Source organism: Oenanthe melanoleuca, chromosome 3, assembly GCF_029582105.1.
Source record: "Oenanthe melanoleuca isolate GR-GAL-2019-014 chromosome 3, OMel1.0, whole genome shotgun sequence".
Classification (NCBI taxonomy): Eukaryota; Metazoa; Chordata; class Aves; order Passeriformes; family Muscicapidae; genus Oenanthe; species Oenanthe melanoleuca.
Window position 1 is genome coordinate 56,708,448 of NC_079336.1, and position 24,543 is coordinate 56,732,990.

At 39.6% G+C, this 24,543-nt stretch overlaps 1 long non-coding RNA gene across 1 annotated transcript in view; it reads right to left on the minus strand.

Moving 5' to 3' along the window:
* Positions 1–24,543, minus strand: part of LOC130251764 (uncharacterized) — a 44,814-nt gene that overhangs the window by 9,595 nt on the left and 10,676 nt on the right. The window contains exon 2 of the long non-coding RNA XR_008840233.1: positions 5,822–5,892. This is a non-coding gene — a long non-coding RNA (uncharacterized LOC130251764). The remainder of the gene's footprint in view (positions 1–5,821; positions 5,893–24,543) is intronic.

Consider the following 24,543-nt stretch of genomic DNA (forward strand, 5'->3'; position numbering starts at 1 on the left):
AAGAAAGACAGAAGACTCTCTATTGGGCATGAGGATGTATCACTTCATTTAGGATGATCTGAGTGAATATGCTTTCCCTTTGTGGATGTCCAGCAAGGGAAAAAAAAAAAAAAAAAAAGAATTATTAGATAGCAGAAGGTTGGGAATAAATGAAAATCTGTTTGTTCCTTATAGATATATATACCATCAAGCACCATATCCCTGAATCCTGTCTTCAACCTCTACCCCTCAAAGTGGTATTTAGAACCCCCCGAGACACTGCCATCAGATGGGAAGGAAATTTGAGCTTCCCACAGATGGCCAGCTATTATAAAAATATGGAGAGGCCAAATAAGCTTATTCATATTCTGACCCTCTAAGCTACATTAATTAAGAAAGACAGAATTAATAAAATTGACTAGATTCTCAAAGGTGAAAAAACAATAAACTGGCAATTTCATTGCACTCAGTTCCTTTCTCATCTGCCAGTGAAAGGATGGGGTTTTACTAGTGCATATAACCAACAGGACTAGTTGTGTGAGTGCAGGCTTTATAGTCTGCAAATAAAAACAAAGAACCTGCAACAGCTGAGATAAAAACGAGTCACAGGATGAATCAGATCGGCGGCTGTGGGAATTGAGTTCAGGACTTTTAAGAAGCTGTGTGACCTGGCAGGAGCCCAGAGAAGAATAAGATAAAGAAGATTTGATTGAGGAAGACACCAATGACACATGTGGTATTATATAAGAAAGTGGGAGAGGTTGGAAATAGATTTTTAGAGTCATCATCACAAAGGTGGCAGTTAAACCTATGGGAATAACTCAAGTAATCTTACTTATTCATTTGTCTACCCACACACGTACACACCCTTGCTGACTTCTTAATTGACATTGTGGCCAGAGAAGGAGCACTGAATTCAAATAGAGGCTATTTGTATTTTCTTTCTGATCCAGCTGTACCCAAGAGGTGCCAGGAATCTTGTGAGAAAGGCTCCTTTCAGAGAGAAATTTAGCTGTATTTCAGGCCGTGTGAATTATGGTCCTCTGAATCCTCCACTCATTTGAAAAATACTTTTTTTTCTCACTAAGGCATCATGGTAACTTAGCATGATAATGTACTACACTACCAGATAGAGAATTTTTTATTACTCCTGTGTTGTGATAATTTTAAATACCAACAAGTAATGATCCCATGAAGAGAAAACTGCTGAATCTATTTTTTTTCCTTTTAAATTTGCATTTTTCCAAGGCAACTTTTTATGGTTTACCCTTTCTGTTAAAATTTAACTTCCCCACACCTCAGAAAGCCCTTGGCCTCCACACTGTGTTTTGTCAGTGATAAGAGTGGAAGGGCAGGAGGTACTGTGTATGGTTGTTTCTCTGTGCTGGCCTGCCAGCTGCTACCCCCATCACCACTGGCATCATCAATGGACACCCTTACACTCCAGGCTTCTCCTCAAAAGGGAAACCTCTCTCAGTCTTATTCCACCCTCCAAACACTGGCTTTTCTTAAGGGTATGGAAGCTTCATGTTTCTTAGCTCTTTATGCCTTTTTTCTGAGTTTGTTTGAAAGTTTTAGAAGGCCATTGAGGAATATGGCAAAAAAAGAAAAAGGTAATAGTTGTATTGAATTTGGAAGTTTAAATGTTGAGTTTAAATATTCCACCCAGTTCATGCCCTTGGCTTAAAAAATTATATTAACATGTATTTTTTAAGAAAAACAAAATTCTGTTACATCACTTTTTTACAGAGCTGTAGTTCATGCTTGTCAGATATCCCAGGGAGCTACCATTAAACAATGCCTATGCCATGCCTTCAGGACACAAAGCCAAGCAAGACCTGCTGTTTGATTACAGTGTTAGTTTAGCTGATATAGTCTGTTTTCCCCCCATGGTGTAGGTATGCATATTAGATTAAAAAATTGGGCCACGCTGTAGTGGGTGCAGCCACTGGTCCTTCTTGCCTAATATTCACATTTGTCAGTCTCTTGTCGGATCTGTGTGATCTGCTTTAATGAAGTCAAGTGCTCTTCTGCCCTGCTAATGCCAGCTGTGTAGTGATGTGTGTAAGCAAGGGAGTAACCATTCCCTGCTTATTACTGACAAATTATTTGGGCTACAGAAGGACCAGCCTTGAATTGATGCAAGTAACTGAATAAAATTACAGTTTCATACTTTCTCGAGCACTCAATTTAAAATATTTCCCTACTTAAGACTAGAGGAATAATTGGGAGCATCATTACTGCCACTGGGATGGGAATGGCTCTTGAGCTACAATCAATGGAAATGGCTACCTAGTTGCATGGGCTGCAAGTGCACCAAGTTTTCATCTCTCTTGGACGTTTAGGGTAGCTTGTGCTGGGTTACCTTGTTTGCTCCTTTCCTACATAACAAATGCAACACTGGTCTGGCACCAGTGTGTTTTACAAGAGGAGGTGTCCAGGACTATGGCAGCTCCCCATGGGGGCAGCCAGGCAGCACCCAGCAGCCAGGACCCATCCCATTGACCCAGCCAGGAGCAAGCACCCACAGGCACCAGAGCAGCTCCAGCCACAGCCCCAGGCTTTGGACCCCTCACTGGGGGCAAGGATGGGCTGAGACTGGTTGAGACAGCAGGTTGTCTAAGCAGAATTCAATAGAATTATGGTAGAATGCAATATTGGTAACTAGCCTAAATGGTTTCATTTATGAGCACTTTTCCATATTACTATTCTGGATATTTCACCTTGCAAATAGTGGATGAAGATGCACAGAAATTAATTTCTCTGCTTTTACAAGTTCATCATATTTGTTCATTGTCCATTTAAAAATGCAACCTCTTGTAGCATTCACTGCATGAAACTCGAGCTTTTCAATATTTTCCTAAGAGGTTTCTCCTCAAGAAGAGAGAAGATTTTATGCTTGATTAACTGGACCCCTTACTGAAATTACAGTACCCAGTTTGTTGCTATTATTCTCTAGAGAAGATTCTTCCATATATGGTGAAATAGGGGACCTAATTACAAACAATCTTTGCCAAATTATTCAGTTGGACATTTTGACCCATAATATCAACTACTTATTTGTATATATTTTAAAGGATCAGAATGTGGAGGGAGTTACACATAGGACAAAACCCTAAAATATGTCTGCCTTACTAAACCCTGCTGTTGAGTATAGGAACAGAAAAAGAACATTACTTCATTAATAGGGTTAACATAGCCTGTATCAATATATTCTGATCCAAAGATACTGTCCTTATTATTAAATGTCCTGCAGCTGCTTTCATTAAAAATCTCAATATTTATGCTCTGGGAGGTGCCAAAGTCAAATCTTGCTTAAGAGCAGCAATGTAAACAACATTATACCTCCCATCAGCAGGAACTACTGGCACACCTGTCCTTTTTGGAAGAGTTTCAGTTTGATATTTTTATTTCCCTCCGTTTCTGAACTCAGTAGGTTAAGGGCTGGGGATTTTTGTATTTTGGTTGGGGTTTTTATCCTTTTTGATACATGTGCCAGGTACACCTTTCCTCTAATCCTTACTTGATCTGAGGGTGGGCATATGTAGTCACAGGAGTGTTCAGTGACCTCAGGGCATAGTGAGTATTTTGCATGCTCTACCTACTTCCACTTCAGTTACCTGCTGTTATCTTAGGCACAACTATCACCTCAGACTTGCCAAGTGTTAGGTATGTGACATGGCACATATCTTCCCACAATGTCCTGCTCTTCCTCCCAGAATTATTACCTCACTCAACCGTGGGAAACACCTCTTTGCACATTGACAGCAGGAATGAGTACCATAAAATTGGCAGTACCCAATTCCTGGAGTCTCCAAGTTCCACTGTAGCACAAGGAAGTCTGGCTCACTGCATTTTTCATTGCACCCCTAGGATTTGCAGGTGTCCATATGTGCTCCTCAATATGTCTTTGCAAGTGAAGGTACAGGACAAATTGTGGAGTGAGGCTGGTGTTCCAATACAATGTCCCTCTGTTGACACTGTTCTCTGTGGTAAACCAAGGAATCACAAATTTCAGTAAATTTTATTGTAAAAAAGGCTTCCAGCAACCAAGTTCCTCCTGCCAGCACAGTCCTACCATCAGCACAAAGCCAGGCTCCTTCCTTCTGGGGTCAGCTTGGAGCCACTCACCAGCTGAGAGTCCTCTCAGACCTTTGGTGCTTCTCACCATCACTTGACGTAGTTCAAGTAGAGGCAGGGACAGGGACAGTGCCAGTGCAATAATAACAGTACACTGAAGTATTCTGTGAAGGTTGTGATATGTCTTTGGTAATGTATTTTCAAGCTTCCATAAAGACAGCAATGCATAAACGTGCTTTGTCAATAATGTTGAACTCCAGAAACAAAACATTTGTAGAAGCATAACCAGATTTAGATCATTACATCATAGATATACTTCCAACACATAATTCTGTTACTTAACAGGCATAAAAGTAGAATTGTTTGCCAGTGGTGAGCTGCCCATCTATACAATATATTGGCAATGTTTTAAGTCAAGCACTAGAAACCATCTGAACCTGGTCTATGTTACTGCTTCCAGGGCTAACAGTATGGTGGAGGAATTTTCCAGGGTGGGGGGGAAGAGGGAGAGGCTATTGCTGGCATAATCCTTACACTAGCAGTGAATGCAATTTGCTAGAAAAATATTTCTCATAGCCCTTTTGAGACAATGAACAGCAGCTCTTATATGCCAGTTCTGACACACCTTTACTGATTTTAGTAAAACTAAACAGTTTTATGCAACTTTCTCATATAAAAGAACTAATTTCTAAAAATTAATCTTCTGATTAGAGTGCACCTTAAAAATAATAATAAAAAATTAAAATTGGTTTTTCTCTGAAGTGATAAGGGGAAAAAATACTTCCTTTAAATTATATTCCTGCAAAACAGATTTCACTGTATTTTTGTTCAGTACAGAGAAAGGAAGTAAATAAATAAGCAAACTAACAAATCAAAAACTGAAATCTCACTGAGATGTTTTCCCAGTGGTATCTGATAGAAAGAAAGTTTGAAGTTGGCAAGCAGAAAACTTTCATAAGAAACATCCACTAAGTTTTACTGTTAGGTCTACTATCACAAAGATGATGTTCAGCTCATGTTCCATTTCAGAAATAGTATTTAAAGCAATTGACAGAGAAGTTTCCTGCAAAAGAAGGGAGGGAAACCTTTTTAACGATGTCACTGTCTGCCATACACATTAATATTAAATGATTAAGTATAGCATTTAGCTATCAGCCATAACCATAAAAAATGTAATCCACTGCAGACTGCAAAGGACATTTGTAAAGATAAGGAGAATGGCATCATCCTCCAATTAGCAATAATGGTTTTAGGCCATCAATTAATTCTGAAAGAAAAATTCTGTACTGTGCTGATTTGGCACTGCACATCACAGCAAAGAGAAATATTTAATATATAAATAATAATTAATGTATACATATATACAGACACATGAACATACAAGCATGGACACAAACTGAGCAACACTCATCACTAAAAGCTATGAAGAATATTTGAGAAGAGCTTGATTTGCTACTGCATGTCTCCCATCTGGTGCCCTATGACCCCCATGGTAGAGAGGAATTGTACAGAAGTCTAGACATCTCCATGGATGTCCAAAGTGTTTAAATCCCAACAGCTTCCCTACAGGTTTGGAAATAGTGTTTGGGCAATCAGGAAGCCTAAATGATTCAGAAATGGGGAAGAAGAAACTGGATATAAGGATATCTCATGCAGTAATGTATTTCTTATTTCACTTTTAGGTGTTTTCAAAATGTAGCAAGTCTATTAACTTAACTGAACCTGAACTGCATGCTGAGAACAATTCATGCTGTTTGCTGACCTGCACAGGGGAGCTGTCCTGACAGGAAACATTGCACATCACAGGACACCAAGGAAGGGCATCTTCTTTCTCTGTCAGAAAGATAAACTAAATGTTGATAATTTGAACATAAAATGTTAGTTAAGGAGTTAAAAACATCCCTATTCTGCTTTGCTTCTTTTTCTTCTTTTTGAGAGTAGGGTCTTTTAAGTATCTATGTTTGTTGATCAACATACAGAGTAACTTTCAATTCTGTGTTTAATTCCTAGAAAAGGTACTTCTTATAAACTATAATATGGGTTATAAACCCATAATAATGGGTTTATTTGTTATTTCTATCATTATTTTCTTCTTTTTAAAAAAGTCAACATAAAAATAAAGTCCATCCATAAAAATCACAGTGTTCCACCCGAGCACTTCCCATGTCACAGTTCAGGTAAGAATTATTTTCTTCTCAGACAAATTACATCAATTTGTAAAGGCCAGCAAATTCCTGAACAACAGCAAAAACAGTATTATTAGAAGGTAATTTCTTTAGAACTTGAGGGCAATCAGGAGCTAATATTCAACAGTGTTCCCTTAGGGTACAAACTTTAGTTACATTTTAATAGGAGAGCAAGCAGTGAAAAAATAGATTAAAACATTGCTTTCCAAAGCCTACAAACTTCAGTTTCAAGAAGCTAATTACTTACAGCCTTGCTTCAGAAACTGAAGCTGAAATTAGCCCATGATTGTGTGATGTGCTTCGTTACCCCAAACACTGCTCTGAGGGTCAAACCAGGCACAGTAAACCTGGCACAGAGCAATTGCTGTCTACAAGGCAATGCATGCAATCTCTTTCACAGCCAAAAATTATTATTCCATAATGCTTTTTTACTTCTTAAACTTACCTGTTCTTGGAGTGTTACCATGTCCCCAGGGGGTTTTAATTGTCACAGGGGCTCCAGGAGAATCTGAGCATCCCCTAATACCTCAATAAAGTAAAGGTTTTCAGACTTTTAAAGGACCAGGGGTGAAAGTACAACCAAAAATAAAATCATGATTCAAGCATTCCCAATGTCTCAACTTGAGGAAAGTAGTACTGTGAATGTCACAAATAACATCCTTTATTTTAATACTGAACACACAGAATTATGCTCTCTCTATAACTATATCAGGAACATTAAAATGCCTGAGACACTCAAATAAAGGTTGTCATACACTCAGTGCCAAAACTGAATAATGAAAAAAATAATAATGAAAAGGAAATAAATAATTTGCCTTTTTTAAACTACCAGAATATAAAAAGAATATTTACTTTCATAGTCTGACATTAATACTTGAAAACTTTAAGTGTAAGCAATGAAAATATGCCAAGAACAATAAAAAGAATGAAAAGGCAAATGCTAAAAATAAAAGAACCCTGTTTTGCCTTTTAATAAATTAAGTAAGGTTTTTTAATATGGGTGAAGCATTTCCTCTGCAAAATTATGAGCCAAATATCCAAGTAAACCATGTAAGAGAAGGAATAAGAAAACAGTTCTTTAATGAAGAAAACAGTTCCTTAATGACTCATTATTTCATTAACATGCATCAATCATTTGTAAAATATAAATTTTTCTTGGGACCTCAAATGTGGTACCACCAGTAAGTTGCTATGTGTTTATAGTGTTTATTTCTCAGTGACCTGAAAGATCTTGCTTTAATTTTTGTCTCTCTGCTTCTTTCTTCATACATCGTATTTGGTTATAATACTGAATAAATAAGCAGAAAACACAATACTTACTGTTTTCATTTACAAATTTGGAAATGTTTCTAAGGATTGGTCCTACAGGTTTCTGTCCCAAAGCTTTACAAGGCATTGCAAGAGGAACATAATGAACCATTTTTTTTCAGCCACAGCCTCTGACCTGCTTGCTTCACAATGTGTGGAAGCTGCAATCATCAAAGCAGTTTAAGCAATACCTTCATGAGTTTCCAGACCTAATTTCTTCATGTGGAGGAAATGGTATGTTTTCTTTAAGCAGCTGCATTTTTTGTGCCATGATTAGTTTTATTTGTTCAGTGATTAGGAATGGCATTCCATTTTCCTAATCAAAGATGGGATGTTCATTTTCAGTTCCTATGCTTATTAATGGTGGTCAAAATTATGGGAGTCCATTACCCAGATTTGAGGATTTGCCTATCACTAATATCTTAGTCTTGCTGAGATACAAACCAACCAAAATAAAACCAGTGAAATTCTTAATGGAAAGGAAGTAAGAAAGACAGTGCCTCTGAAGAAAAGAGGTGCGCTGCAGGCTTGCTTCTCTCAGCTGGAGCTCCTTCAGGCCAAGAGCTGACACCACAGGAGACTTGACAGACTGAAGGTGCTGGCTAGGCAAGGGGAGGATGAGCTGCCCCTGGCAGTGGCCAGAGAGGAGCTCTGGGCTCCCAGGTGGTGCAGCAGGTACCAACCCTGCAGCCTGGGGCAGACCAGACCCACAGGCTGCTCAAGCCAAGCTGTGGCTCTTTGCTGTTTGGGCCACTTCTTTGGGTACATCTTTGTCAAATAAACACGACTTTGCTTTGGAAAGCTGTTTTCTGAGTCACTTTAATTAACTGCTGTCACAACAGAGATAAAGGGTGTGTATGTGCCAAATCCAGTTGGGCCTGCTGAGTTAACCCTGCTGCTAAGCAGGGAGGTTGAAGCCATGAGATGTAATCTGAAACTGGGAGCATGTGTGATTCCCCCAAGAGGGATGAGATAGCCAGGATCATCTGCAGCCCAAAGGTTGCCTTAATGGGAGACAAAAATAGGTCACCTTTCTGGATGACCACACCTGCTACCAGGAAAGGAGAAGGGGCCTCTTTTTAGGCAAGAGAAGGAAAAAAGTTTCCTCTTCTTAAAAGGTGGGAAGTTGAAGACTGTCTTCTTCTACAAGCTAGACAGGAAGGCATGAAGAGGTGTTTCTAGTCATCTGTCCATTGGCTATTAAAATGACAATCCATTGTGATTACATCATGGATTATTGTCCTAGAAAAGTAGCTCTTGCAGGTGTCAGCAACACAGGGTGTGTGAGAAAGAATCAGCATGGTGCAAACCAGCACACTGTGCAATGGGCAAGGACTGGTGACACAAGAAGGCAGAAAGCCTCTGTCTATTCCACTAATGACACCTTTTAGAATTTGATGGGTTTGCCATGAAATAAAATAAAATAAAATAAAATAAAATAAAATAAAATAAAATAAAATAAAATAAAATAAAATAAAATAAAATAAAATAAAATAAAATAAAATAAAATATTAAATTAAATTTTGAAAAATAGTTTTTCAAAGATGAAGTCAAGACTAACTACATCAGAGAAGTGACCACAGTTCTATGGGCTTCCATAGGAGCAAGTAAAGTTATTTCTCTCTTTATCTTTTCCTGGTATGTTCCTCTGTCCCATTAGTGGCACATACTTGGCTTTTCCCAGGACCAGAGGACTCTCTGTGGGATGGTTGGACCATCAGAGCCATTAGAAGTATATGAAGATTTTTTCTACCAAGCAATGGTACAAGAAGTGCCTAGACCTTTGCCATTTCCATGGAGACCAGTGATATGTAGGAATGCTTAATGTCTTTCTGGGAATGTTGATGTCCTCCCTCAACATTTTCATTTACAGAAAGTAGGCTGCTGGTTTTCAGCCAGCTCTGTGCCTTCTAATTCTGTGAGGGCCTCTCTACTCAATTCCACAGAAAAGTTAGTCCCCTCATCTGGGACAGCAAACTACATGAAGATTTTCAGTTCTGTAGAAAACATGAATTTTGCACCCCTAAGTGGGAGAGACCAAAGCTACCTCTATGGAGGGAGGTGTGGTGAAAGACACAGAAAACATAGGGAAACTAGAGGGAAATTAGGAAAAACCAATTAGAGTAGAAGATTAGAACGCCAAGATTGCTGCTCCTGCTGTCACAGAAGATGTGGAGGTGGGGTTAACCCTTTTGGCATTACTGCTACCCTAGATGCCCTGATATTTTGCTGGGACAGCAGCAGAGTTAGTCTGGCTTTTGGAGCTCTCTGCCACCCCATCAATCTGCCATGGCAGTAGTCTGACTTACCTTTGCCTCAAGCCAGTCTGATCCCCTTTCACCTCTGCACCTGCCAGCATGTGCTCCTTGCTGCTGACTTTTTTTGGTTTTTTAAAATTTTTTTAAGAAAAATGTTGTTTTCCCTTAATAACTGGATTTCAAAAGCTGGGGCTTTTAAAATAAGCTGATAGTACATTTACAACAAGGCCTAGATGGCTGACAATTTCACTTAGACCATAGACTCAAGCCTATGCAGATGGCTTCTAGTGGGCCCAACAAGTAATTTTCTTTGATATAACTTTTGGGAAGAGTTAAAACTTTGTGTTTGCAAAATTACATTAGCTACAAATGATTACAGCTGCTAATTTTCACTGAACTGCCATATGTAACTATGTCCAAACATCAGTTTCTTGCTTCTTTGCAGAAGCATATGCTTCTGCAAATTTGTGTTGTTTTGCTAATTGAGCTTTGTCTTTATTTGGCTGAAACTTGTTGTGACTGGAACAGTTATTCCAGGGCTGTACAGAAGCCAAAATATGGAGGCTTGATTCCAGCTGGGAACTATAATTGATATTATTATCTACAATGCAAATAACTATAACTCAGTGTACTTCCTTTTCAGTAGGTTTTTCTTGGCAGGATGAGTTGACCCTTACTGTTGAATTATTCATTTTCTCCCCACTTAAAATATATAGCCCATTTCTTTATTCCACTAACATGATAGTCTGTTCAAGAGCTTAGCCAAATAAGGCCCAGTTCATGCCCATTTTGAACCTCATTAAAACATCTCATTGGGACCTGCATAATATCAAAAAAATCACTCTGTCAAATGTTGTAAACTGATAGCAAACTACATGTTAACAAATCAGTTAACTACACAAAGATCACAAATTCAGTACGATTTGCCACTGAGCCTAGTGTTAGCTGGATGCAAACAAACTGTAAGCAAAGTAAGAGCAAGTAATAAATCTACTTGTTCAGTATAAACAAACCCAAGGTGAAGAGACTACAGATTAGGCACAGAAGAGGAGCACAGGCTGTTACAGGAGGAGAGGCAACAGTGATGTGCTCGCCCACACGCTCTGGAGCGTTTGCCTCAGCAGCATTCCAGCTGCACTGGCAGGGTGCAGCAGCTGGCTCCAAACTGCTCCTTCAGGGTGAGCTTCATTCCTCCACAGCACACACAGACCTGCCACTCCTGCAAGGAGATGGGCTCCCAGCCTTCAGGAGGGGAAATGTTCTTTAAAAAAATGACAGTTGATAGGGTTACAAAACTTTCCTCTCTGAGTGATACTGGCTTCAACAAAACTGGTTGTGTCATTGGACAATAGGTGGTCTCTCCACAGAATAGGAGGTGACCTCAACACAGCTTCACATATGCCAATAAAATGGAATTTCTGCTTCCATGGGCTCAGTGTTATCTGTAGGAATCTCTCTGAATGTAAGGCGTTTGCCTGCGATTTTATTTCCAGTGAAACAGAAATTAACTTTTACAATTTTCTTAGATTGCTTATTGTTGCATGTAGGTAAAACCTTATAAAGGGAAGGACTTGTAAAATCATGGCTCAGGCCTGTTACTTCAGCTAAATAGACAAGGACTGTGGGAAAGAGACTCAGCTGAATTAGGGGTAGAAACACAAGTTATGTAACCACCACATGTTCACATTGTGGTGTCTGGTGTTTGAATTATGCTTGTTATATGTTTTAAAACCATGTAACTGATTATGAACTAACTGCTTTAAAAGGCCTGACTGTTCTGGTTTAGGGCAAATTTAGGGAGAAAATGGTACAAGAAGTGTCAAGACCTTTCCCATCTCCAAGGAGATCAGTGACATGTAAGAATTCTTTATGTCTCAAAGGGAAGGTTGATGTCCTCCCTCAGAGTTCTCATTTACAGAAAGGAGGCTGGTTATATACTAGTGTATGCCTGTTTCAATATGCTGGCAAGTCAGAAGTTATACTCAGGTTTCTTTGGGCACTGCCAGCTTTGAAAGGAGAAGTGTCCAGGCAAGGGTTTGCTTCTGCGTTTCTTTTCTTGTTACACTAAAACATCCTTGCCCATGAAAGTCTACCCCAGTGGTGGTCAACACAAGATAAATGCAAGGCAAGAAAAGGAAAGACTCTGGGGACTTTCCTCCTCCTGCCTTTCAAGTCATAAGTCTGTCCCTTCCTTGAGCCCCTTTGCTTTCACAGGAGATCCCAAAGAATTAATGCTCAAGTTACCCTCTTGGTGGCTGACCTTGGGGCTTCCATTTGCAGGTTTCCTTTTTTTCTTGGCCAGAGCAGATTTCCCCATTCCTTTTTCTTCACTCACTGATCTGCCCTGCCAAGTGCTGGACATTTGTGGGCAATGAAAGTTGAGGACCCTGACAGCAGCATGCCTAGAATGTCTTCACAGAGCTTTGCTAAGATAAAGATGTTGCTGACATTACTGAGCTGGTGGCAAGAATCATGCATGCATAACTCAAATTTCTTGTCAAATTACAGCTTGTCCATTCAAAGCAACAAGGAGAGGCAATTAGCTTTGCAGAGCAGTTTAGTGCCACATGTTACAACAAAAAAAATTGCACACCTGTTAGGTTTTAAGTCTTACTGGATCATTAAGCCCAGCTATTGGACCATCTAATGCTACATATCAGAATATATTTCTCCTGCAAAAATATCTCTGGATCTCTTCCTCTGTGGCAATGTGAGTGCTGATCAGGCCTGCAGCAGTGCTAGGAAGTAATAGGTGAATATTTCAGCAGTTTGCACACAAGATCAAGATTTAGAAGGTCTCCATGAGATGCATCAAGGCAGTGAATAAATGTTCATTCTCAATTTCCATGTCTAAATTCTGCCACATGGAATTCCATAGCTCTCCCACGCATCCATTGACATCTCTGTAAATCTTTAGCTAATAAATCTGTTAATCTTCTGTAATAATTTCAGTGAATAATGAGGTGATTGTACTACTGAAAAAAATCAAGCACCTGGAACTGGCAGAAAGTTTTGAAGCAAATGTTTAAACTTTACTAGAGCTTGTTGAGCAGGAAGAAACAGTCAAAAGACAAAGGACTTTAGAGAAACACAACACATATATCCACTGGGAATACTATGCTCCATCCCACTCTCATTTCATTTTAGTCCTGAAGAAATGTTTGAAAGTGGGAAAAAGGCTTTAGAAGTTTAGGGGTGGTTTGAGATACCACAAGGTAAGAGACACTGTGACTGAACAGCACTTTTTAGCACAAGTACCATGCTTCCTTCATAATAATCTTGCTCAGTCTGTGTTTGAATACCATTAGACCATGAAGATGCAACCTGCATTACTACCTATGAGAATATTTCATTCAAACTGTACATAGACACTAAATAAAAATGCACAAGGGAAGCACTTCAAGCAAATTGAAAAATATTTTGGGGGGAGAACTGCCTAAACCCCAGGAATGAGAGCCAAGAGTGAGGAACTTTCTCTTACAATGTTTTAGTGGAAAGGCAGAGAACATTCCTCCTTTAGTAATCATTTTCGCTTTAGTGTTTCAACCTTGACCTCAGAAGAAAGGGCAATGAGAGAAAAACTAAGCCACTCTATTTCTCCATTGGTAAATGACTAACTCATTAATGTCATAATGGAAATATCTGAGATTGTTTACAAGGATCCACTACTACAGAGTTAAAAAAAAAAAAAATCCCAGATTCTGTTTTCAAAAGAAGCACAGTTTTGTAGCACTTGTCCAACATTTTCAAGATTAGGTGCCTGGTGGTAAGCACTTAATACCAGAGACCTGGTTTTCTGAGTTGTTGATTGTTACACAAACCTCACTGTGCCTGTACCTTGCTGTGCCTCTTGCCATTCCTGGAAATCAGGCTGCTTATCTCTGCACATCGACATTGAATGTGTGCCTCTGACCCAAGGTACTTGAGTCTGAAGGGGTTTCTCTCATGACTCCACATCTGAAAAATTCAAGGGTGGGTACCAGGTGTACCTGTTCATTCCCTGACCTTGCTAGTTTGCTTCCCAAGCTTATTGAAAATGTTCCTGAAGTTCAGCAATTAGTGAATTGCAAGTACATACCTCAAACCTACCAAGGGTTCCAGCCATCCCAAACACTGTCCACGTGACTGCCTGCATGTTCAGAGCTGCTTTCTTAAAGCAAATTGTAGTGCAATGTAATTAGCAGTGGCAGATATTAGCTACCACTTACAGACATTTAAATCTCCTGAACTCCATCAGCCATTTAAACAAGCACAGAAATGTTTTCTTTACAGCTACTGTACACAGAACTCCAGACTTTCAATGTATGCAGGCAGCAAATGTGATCTCCTGTGTCTGCATGGACTATGATTGTGCAACTGCTCACAATCTTCATTCTGTTCATATTTTTTGTATTTTCCTTTAGGATTGAATCCCATTTTTTTCTTTCTTAATATTTGTAATATTAATTTATTTTCAGCCCCTTGACTCATCACATTTTATTCACCATAATACCAGTTATCAGCATTACTTCAGAATAGTTTTCCTCCTCCCTTTCATATGCTCTTCACAGGATAACTTGCCTCAGTGTCTCAAGAGAGCCAGTGTCTCCCAGAGAACACAGCCAGGCCATGCAGCCTGGGGAATCCTTTTGCACAAATCCTGAAATTTACTTCATCCAGTAGATTCATGCTGAAATGATTAATGTGTGGCTTCTTGTCTCTCAAAACAAGAATAGCAATGCCTGTAAGCAGTATGATCTACCAGCAATTGCTTTCACTTCATTCTCATATAGAAAAGTAAGGCTTGAATGCTCAGAAACATTCATTGTAATACCTTGGAACTTCGTGCCACAAAAGATGTCACTAAATTAATATAAAATAAAATGGCAGAGACTTAAAAAACACATAAGGTATATTTGTCAGTCAAATGAACATTTCCTTAACTGAGCAGTTAAGAAATGAAAACATAAGAAAGCCTTCATGAAACAGCTATCCTATAAAGTCTGTTTCTCCTCCATGGGATTCCAAACTTTTTCAACACTGAATACCTACAATGATGATAATAAGGCATTTAACTGCTTAGAACTTGTGCAGAGTGCTCTGTCCTATTCATGTCCATGCAAGAATTTTTTGTGAAGAAACAGATCTGGATGAGGGAAGTTCAGTACTATTACAGTGGCATAAGAGACTATTCCAAAATAACAAACACTTAGAAAGGATAAAATTATGCAAGTACAAAGCACTCTGTAAACATCTTTTAATCCTCAGATGTTCCTGTGCCAATTTCCCCTCCTCTCTTTATAAACCACACAGTCCAAGGCCACACAACAAGTCAACAGCTGAGCCAAAACTGCCTTCTGATGCTTGAATTCCAGTTTTGAAACCAAAATGTATCTCTCCCCTTTTATACTTCACCTCTTTTCCACACTGTGACCACTACTCAAATCCCTCCTTTACTAAAGAATATAAAAAGAAAGGTTATTGAAGCCTTTTGACCCCTGTGCCCAGCAAATCCAGCCCTTGGGCTGCCAAGGAGCTTTGCAGAAATTGGTGCTTACAGTTTTGCAGTCTCCATAGTTCAAAGCAACTTTAACTCCAGCAGACATCAGATATTAATTTCTTTTTTCATATCTGAATAGCATCTGGATTCACACAAATTCTATCCCCTTAGCAACAATTTTGTTTGGTGACTTGCAGAGGGACAAGCAACTTTAGGGAGAGCAGAATCCCAAGAGCACAAGCAAGCATTAATAAACTAATAAAGCTGCCAGAAGGGCAACTACAGCATTTCCCAGGTTGGAGACATGTCTAGGTTCACAGTCATGCTGTTATCTTCAAAGACAAAGTCACTTGATTGTTTCTGTTCCTTCATCATAGCAACAGCTTCCTTTCCTCCCAGTTCAGCAATGACATCTTGCATCCTCCCTAGCCATAAAATACACCCTGCCTCTAGCATTGTGCTGATGAAGAATTCTGCTTTCCTGATTGATTGCCAGCCAAGACTGCTCAGATGCAAGTGAGGGTGATTCAAGCTTTTGGATAAACAGTCTTAAGTTCCTGCATACCTGAATCTGAGCCAGATTCTTGCAGTAGCATTGCTCACTGGAGCTAGCTACCATCTCCAGATTCCAAACAGCATTTGAACTAAGCTCTCTGGAAAGGATGTCAGCATTGAAATATATTATTAGTACAAATAGAGAACAATCTCCAGCTTTGAGTCTTTGGTAACATATAAGGCTGCACTCTTCTCTTCTGTATTTATAATACAGACTTTTTATTTAACATTTGTCTACTTCATGTATCAATGGCACGTATTTTGATAAATGAAAAGCATTAATGTGCTGCCTTTTGATGAAGCAGCTGGTATATCTAGCTTCAATTTAGCCTGACTTCTATCAAAGACTCCTTTAATTCTAACCATAGATGCACAGAATAAAGAGGATGATTTCTTTTGTTACTCTTGGAGGGGATCACAAGCTCTCTCAGGTCCCTAGCATATTTGTTGCATTTTCTTTCTCCACTGTTCTTTAATCTTTTTCCCAAATCCTTATCTAAAGTACACTTATTGCACATCTCAGCTAGACAAGGTGAAATCTGTTTGCACTCCTTCTATGGTCTCAAGCTAGAAAAAAGCTTTCCAACATGTGCCTATCCCATAGGCATGAGTAGGACATGTTTTCTAGAAGAAACTTTCTTGCAGAGCAGAAACACACCGTGCTTGGTGTGACCATTTTTGCCTGAGCACAACACAAGGAAACCATGTAGTCTTTCATTCCCTTGTACTTGGCACTGGTGAGGCCACATCTCAAAACCTTGGGCCCAGAAGAAAGACATTGAGGCACTGGAGCATGTCTAGAGAAGAGAAAGGAAGTTTGTGAATGGTCTGGAGCACAGCTCCTCCAAGTCCCTGGAGCAGCTGAGGGAGCTGGGGTTGTTTAGCCTGGAGAAAAGGAGACTCAGGAGAGATCTTATCACTCCCCGAAATACCTGAAAGGAGGCTTGTAGCCAGGTTGATTGCTTCTCTCAAGTAACAAGTGACCAGAGGAAATGGCCTCAAGTTGTGCCAGGGAAGGTTTAGACTGGATATTAGGAAAAAATTGTGACTAAGAGGTTGTCCAGGGAAGTGCTCAAAAGGCATGTGGATGTGACACTTGGGGAAATGGTCAATGGTCTTAGAGGTCTTACCCAGCTGTAATGATTCCATGATTTTATGTGTGTGGCAAATGCAGGGGGGTGGAACTCAGTCAGAGCTGAACTTGTCCAGAGCTTTCTGAAAGATAAGTGAAATTCAGTGCAAGACAAGGCCAAATATGCTGTGTAAATGGTTTTTGTTTTTTTTGTGGTTCAAAGGAGGATGTTCAGAGCTGGGAGACTCAAATGCCACCAGAGCTGGTTATCAAAATTCATTAAAATGAAGACTTGGTGTTATCATCAGAGGTGTAGTATCTTCTGCTTTTCTCCTGGAGATTTTGTAACCTCACTTTAAAAACTCATCACCTTTGTGGCCCTTGACTGGATGGCATCTGTGAGTCTGTTGAAGAGCCCACAGATGGTGAGGTTTTTCAGAAACTCTTAGTGATTTTTTCCCCACTTCCCTTTGCCTGTGAGTAAAGTACTTGATTTTAGTGACTGCAAAATACATTTATCTGAAGAAGGAAAGTGAGGCTTTGAATGATAGGGGTGTGATCCACCCTGCAGGAGAAAAAACTGGACTTAGACATGCTTATCTATCTGAATGGAAAACTTATGCATGTACATCACTGTTGTAGCTTTATCAATTCATGGAGCTAAAGCAAAAGCAAGTCTTTTGGATGGCATGAGATGTACATTGGTGGGGTTTTTAAAAATTTATTTATTCTCAAATGATTTTATTATATATTATTATATTACATATTTTATATATATAATTTTATATATATTTTATTATATATTAGAGATAATTTAGTTCAAATTTAAAGTCTCTTGAGTGGCATGAGACAGGAGTCACGTCCAGTGTTAATGCTGAAAGATCTCTGGCAAGCACAAGCCCATTTAATAAAAAAATGGAAACTTCATGTAGTTCAAGATATCTTCTTATCTTTTGCTGTTGAATGACCGACAAAAGGAAGGGAAGTGACTCACTATCACTGAAACTAAATGGAAGATTCATACTTTGTTCAGTTATGAGTTTAGCTATAAATTATTCAGGAAAAGTTGTTTCCTGACAAAGAAATAGGCCTTTTGTGTTCACAATGTCCTAACAATCCTAACAGGTAGCACCTGTATGCAGAAGAAGAAATTGAGATCCGTTGCTGAAAATTTAATTTGTTGCTGTCATTCTATTGAAGAAGATTTTTCAAAATTATAGCTCTGAAAGTGAAAGAAAATTTCATAAAATCTCAACAGCTTTGATGCCTGGCCTATTCATAACTACAATTTTTCAAAAAGATTATATCTAAACTTTCTAGAGCACAGAAATACAGAATATTTTCTCAGACAACCCTGAGAACTTAAAAAATGACACCAGGGAATCTACAGCATTTCTTACAGCAGGTAGATCTTGGGCTATGTCAAAATAATTCAAACTCTTCTTGAAACAATACAGGAATATAATTGAAATAAAATGTAGATGTTAGCCTTTACTTGCCTGAAAGGCCAGTTTTGCATTGAAGTCAGCTGAAATGAAAGATGTCACAAGCATTTTCAGCAGTACAGGGCAAGCACTGAGCGGTTTGCAAGGCACTGGTAGCCAAAACAAGCATGAGACAGCTCACAGAACACCCCAAGTACTCAGGTGCTCAGGGGCCCCTCCTGCCCTAGAGAAACCATGTCACTGTTCCACCAGCCCAGCTGAAAGCCAGGCTGGGCCCAGGCATTAAAGAGCTCCCATCACTTGTTGTGGAAGCGGGATTCAGCACAATCCAGCACAGAATTTTGAAGGGGTAGAGAGTGATTAATGTTAGAAAGTGATTAATCTCAGCATAAGCTCCTGACATAGTCAGACAGCCATGCCAGCCATCTGCATGGAGGCTGGCAACAGCTGCTCCACTGCCTGGCAGAGGAGCTGCACAAATCAGGAGTGTGGGCTCAGGGGCTTCTTCCCCTGCTGTTTCTCCATGGGGAGAAAGAAATTTATTGTACTTTGGAAGGGAAGGAGGTATGCTAAGCCACTATGAGCTGTTAAAAGAAAAAACAAACCAGTAAAAAAAAAAAAAAAAATCCAACCAGGAGTACTTTACAAAACAGTTCGAGCTGTAACTGAGAAAGGAATGAATTTGAGATTCCATGAGTAACTCCTGTAAAGACTTTTCACATCCATCCTCCAAACAACTCACTGACTAAGAGAGCTGGAGCACTTTTTTTGTTGTTGTTGTTCATCTATCAAATTTTTTCTTGAAGCCACCTTCCTGAAAATTACATATATCAGGATGCAATAAGAACTCTGTATGCCTCTTTGGGGATCTCAATTATTGTCCCTTCTTTCTGAGAAAATTACAATGTATGATTTTGCTTTTGGTTTTTAAGTGGATTAATTTAAATGAATCATTTAACAATCTTTTAGCCCTAACATTATATCCACTTGAGAACCTCAACAAGTTCTGTGGACTTTTTGTTACATGATATATTTGTTTAACATGGATGAGAGTGAGTTTTATTCCTTATCCACAATAAAAGCCATTGCTTATCAGTGTGTGAAAAACCTCACACTCTCCTCATGTTCTTTGCCCTCACACATTTAACTAACACAGTGATATTGCCATGTAAATCAGTTGCATTTTCAAGTACATGGTACAAATGTTCCAATGAGAGCAGGCTGATAAGTTTTCCAAATTAACTTAACCCTTCTTTTGAGGCTACAAAAGCTTTTTGTTTTTTAGGGATTTAAAACATAAATAAGAAGGTCATCTTCTCCATCACCTTTCTCTCTGCAGATGAAGGTGACAGGTACATATTTGTAATGAGTGCATGCTCGCTCTGTGAGTTGTAGAAATTCCTTACTTTGCGCTCAAGGAAGGTGTTGGAGGCCTGGCACAAGCACCCAGAGCACCTGTGCAACCTCCACACAGAAGGTGCCAAAGTCTTGTCTAAAGTGGCCTTGGCTGATGGGTAAGGGCATGACCTATATGAGAGTTTGAACTAGGGAATATCAGAGATCCCTTCTGACCCTTTGGTGGTTTTGCAGTATTAATTTCAGCTTTCTCTCAGGCATGTCCTTTACAGCTCTGAGCAGTGCCCATCACAACGACAGCCTTGTGCAATAATAATGTTTAGAAATGGGGAAAAACTCTTTCTTGCAGCTTAAAGACAGAAAGCTAAGACATTAAATTAACTCTTCTTTCTAACTGTTGCTTTTAGAATGGATTTGTTTCCCCAAAGAAGAAAAACCTGGAAGTGAGACATAGCCAAATTCTTCCCAGCTTCCTTCTGCCCTAACTTCCCAAGTAACTTTCTGAGAAGAAAAATGGTGAAATGCTTTATTGCTTGGCAAGTTCTTATAATTTTCTCCAAACAGTACCTGTACCCACAGTGCCTCTTTCTCCTTTCAGCTGGACATCTCAAATATTCTACGTTATTTGTGACACAAACTAAGACAGCAAATCATGATTCTAACAAATGACCAGGAGTACTCATCTTCAAATGTTTCCCTGTCCTTTCTCAGAGAGATGTAGCTGAGCAGACCCCACATGGCAAATACCCCCAAGCACTGCAAGGAGACTCTGCTTTCAAACAAGAGGAATCATCTGCTTTGAATGGCTCTTGCATTTTTTCATTCTCCTTGGCAGTATTTTTTAAGATCAAGCTATTTTCAAAAAAACTTCTTTTGCTTTCTTTGACTGTCAATAAAATATGAGCATGATGTTTTGTAAAAACAATATTTATCAACTGGATTAACCCAAATTATGCATTTAATTCACAGTGAGACATTGAAGAAAATGTCCCTGTTTTCTGAGGAACTCTCAGAAACTTGACCCATATATGACAAAAAAATTAATGAATTAGAGCTTTTTGTTTAAGTGCTTCAGTTTGAGAATTAGAGCACTTAAGTTTAGGCTTGTATTTTTCCTTAAATTAAAATAAATCTGAAGTGTGAAGAGATGTTGTACCCTGGCTGGTGCAAAGCTGCCCAGATCAATTTGTCCTGCTGTACCAAAATACAGCAAGTTTTAGCAATCTCGTGGTTTCTCTTTGCTAAAATCTGTCTGTGGCTACATCTGAAATACCAATATTAATCCACAAATCTCTTTTCTTTTAAAAAATGCCCAAATCATTATCTGTGTTAGTACAAGCCAGATTTCGCTGCCCCTAGTAGAAGTTCTGGGTTTTGAAGGAAGCTGCTGCCCCCATGACACTCTGTGTTCCACTGACCTGCTGGGGAGCTGCAGTGGTTAGAAACAGTGAGTGCTCTGACCACTGCATTGTCTCACCACTGACAGCCAGGTAACTTAAACCTCCTGTTTTAGTCCTTATTTATACAGAGCAACACTAACTTTAGATTCATCTGTCAAAGAGAAAATCCACTGACTGCAGTGCAACTCTGAAAAGGGAATTTCACTCACCTCCAACAATTAGACTGAGCTCTCTGCTAAGATCAAAGGTGTCTGGCTGATTAAAAGTTGTTTCCTTGAGGAGTACAATTCATTTTGGCCAAATAGCATTCAAAAGTGTTAGAAGTACTTGAAGGGACAGTAGCCTAGCTCAGTAAAACACCTAAGCTCAGCCCTGGGAAGCCCAAGGCACAATGCACACCCCACCACCTGCTCAGGGGCTGCAGGCTGGTGGCAGAGCAGGCAGGGGAGATGTACACAGCCACACTGCTGCTCCCATCCACTCCCAAGGAGTGAGCTCAGAGCCTCACTCAGGAGTGATTTCAGGTTCAGCTCCAGCCCCTTCCAACAGAGCCATCAGCAGTGACCTCTTGAAGAATGTCAGTGGGAGGCAGCCCTCATCAAAGGGGACAGCAGAGAGCAAGAGGCAGCAGGTGTCTGAGAAAGATTCTCAACTCTTACCAGGGTCCATCAACTATGACATTATTTTACTGGTGACATTACTGAAACAGATCTTGTGCCAAACATAAAGCTCTTAATTGCTGATCTGCATCAAAACAGGGGTCCTAAGGAACTAAGTGATAATATTCAACATAAGCAACCAATTTATTTTTTCTTTTTTCTTGAGAAGATGAAAAGAAAATAGTGTGGTTTATGAATTTTTGAGATGGATCTAAATTCTAACCTCACATTGAAGAAACAGATGTCAATGAGAATATACTGTCTTGCCACACATTATTGCATTTAATAAACCCATATGCACAGCCATCTCTGAGGGTTACTTTCAGGTTGGGATCTGCATTTGCAGTTAAGATAGTACTAACTCTTTTTTCTCTGGAAATTATTTTGTATTAAAAATATTTGAAAAGTTAAAATGCAATAAGCAGAGAAATAAGAAAATGTATAAGAAAGAACAAATGATAAATAAAATTCTCTTTCTGATATGAAGTCCTCCAGGATTTTTCTCAGTGAAGAAAGAGGAGGGAGATCAGTGGTAGAGAAGGCTGCTGATAGCAATTCAATACACAGTGTCACAGTATGTTGCTCTCCTCATCCTCCTCCCTCTAGCCTGACTCAACAAGGCCAGCTGCTAATCCTTCCATTTTTATCACAATGCAAACCTTTCTCTGTTCACTAATCCATCACCACATCAGCAGCATCAGCTGATGTGCAGCCCCTTTTGCCTGGAACTGCAAGCCCCAGTAGCCTCTGCCAGCATGCCTGATCCTGTACACATCTCCTGCCCAAAATTCAGTGCCTTGAAAGGTTTGTGGGGAGAGCAAAACACTGCCCCTTGAATGGTGCCTCAGGAGAACTTAGGCAGCCTGGGTTTTAGTTTGTTTTCTTTAAAAAGCAGTTCAGTCGAATAGAGCTCAGATTTACAGGACAAAGGGGGAGAAAAAAACCCTGCTAAACTGTCATTAATCTCACTGCAGTGGTGGAAAGAAATTCCATTTGTGTTCCTAGGGAGGGTCTTTGCTTTATGATCCAGTAAATGCTGGATGCTACAAGGCTGTTTGAACTTGTGCCAAACTCAATAGAGACCCACAGCAGTAGAAAACAAAGTCATTTAATTCTATAGTTAACTAAACTTCTATAAATTGTAGGGATATACTGTACAAATAAATCCACAGCTTTAGCACTTAGAGTAGTTTGAATTTGAATCCACTTAAACTTTTTATAAATAAATCCTATTTTTTTTCATAGTCGGTAACATGCAGAGAAGGAAGATCTGTAGAGTCCAGCAAAAATAGCTTTTCTTCTGTCTTCATTTGTCTTAAGACCATTTTGCACCATTTTGGTACTGATACAGATCATGCAAGAAAGGACACCTCCATGAAGCTGAGGAAGCTACACTTAGGCTGCATGTAACTGTATAATTTAAGAAGGGTAGATCACCACTAGTTTAAAAAAAAAAAAAATCTCAAAAATCCAAACAACTCTACAATACTCTGCACAAGGTAATAGGAGATTTATATATCAGACCTCACATCCATTTGCTTGATCCTGAGAAATTGTGGGACACCTTGAATTAGCTGTTATATAATGCATGGCATAAAACACAGCACATAATTCATTCATACACTTTAAAAGCATTTGAATTTTGAAATCCTCTGTGATATCAATAACATAAAGAGGCATTTAATCTTTACAAAGAATGAAATGTTAATCTAAATTAAATTTATTGTTATTGGGATGTAATAACCTCTGTCCCACATCCAGAATATGGATTGTTCCTCCCTCACCCATTATGTTTTCTCCCAAGGAGAGCTGTCCAGGCAGAAAATATCTCCTCTTGTGCTTGCAAACAGCTCACTCAGGAGCAGCAGGACTAATGCACACATGCAAGGACATGGGCTGTAGGCACATCCCTGCACATAACACGAGGCAGTTCAAAGCAACTGGAAGCTGCTTCTGCATCTTTGGCAACCCCCCAGTGAAAATGGTCTCAAAAGTGGGACATGGCCTTGGTACTGATGGGAAGGGGACAGCACACTGCATGTTCCTGCAAGCTGCTTTGCACCATGGTGTGTACCAAAGGTGTTTTGTTACTGCTGAAACCAAAACCCACCCAACCAGGAAAGGTGCAAAAGTGTCTGAGAGTTGAATTATATCAGCTCTGAGGTGGCACACAGTAGCAGTAGTTAGGAACAAAACAATCATAGGAGGCAACTTAATGATGTAATTGGCTTTTCCATTAGGTCAGAGTTGCTACAAACCTCACCCATCTGTGAAGCAGTCAGATTTTCTGCTTGAGTTCAGCTTTATCCAGTAAGCCAAGGGAAAGAGGAGACAGAGGATGTAGACATAAAAAAATCTGGCTCTTGCCCTTGGAAGAAACAGGAAGCAAAATTACATTGTCTGAGGAACTTCCTACAATATGATTTTGCAAGGCAGTCAGGTTCAGCTATCAGCAATGCAGAACACTACAGAAGATTACCTTCAAACAAAAATACTCCCAGTACAATTTCACCTTCACAGTTCAGTTTGCTGTGTTAAGAAGTGAAAAATTAGGAATAACTCCTTGAGAAAGAGCCAGCCTGCAGCAGGAGGGAATTTCTCCCTGCAGCAGGAGGGAGATACTCGCCAGATTTTGTCCTGTGACTGCAGGGAGGGGTGCCCAGCACCTGCACCCAGGCTCAGGAGCAGGCAGGAGGCTCACAGGCTGAGAATCAGATTAAAACCTGTCTGCTGAAGGCCTCTTCAGATAACCTTGCACAGAGCCTG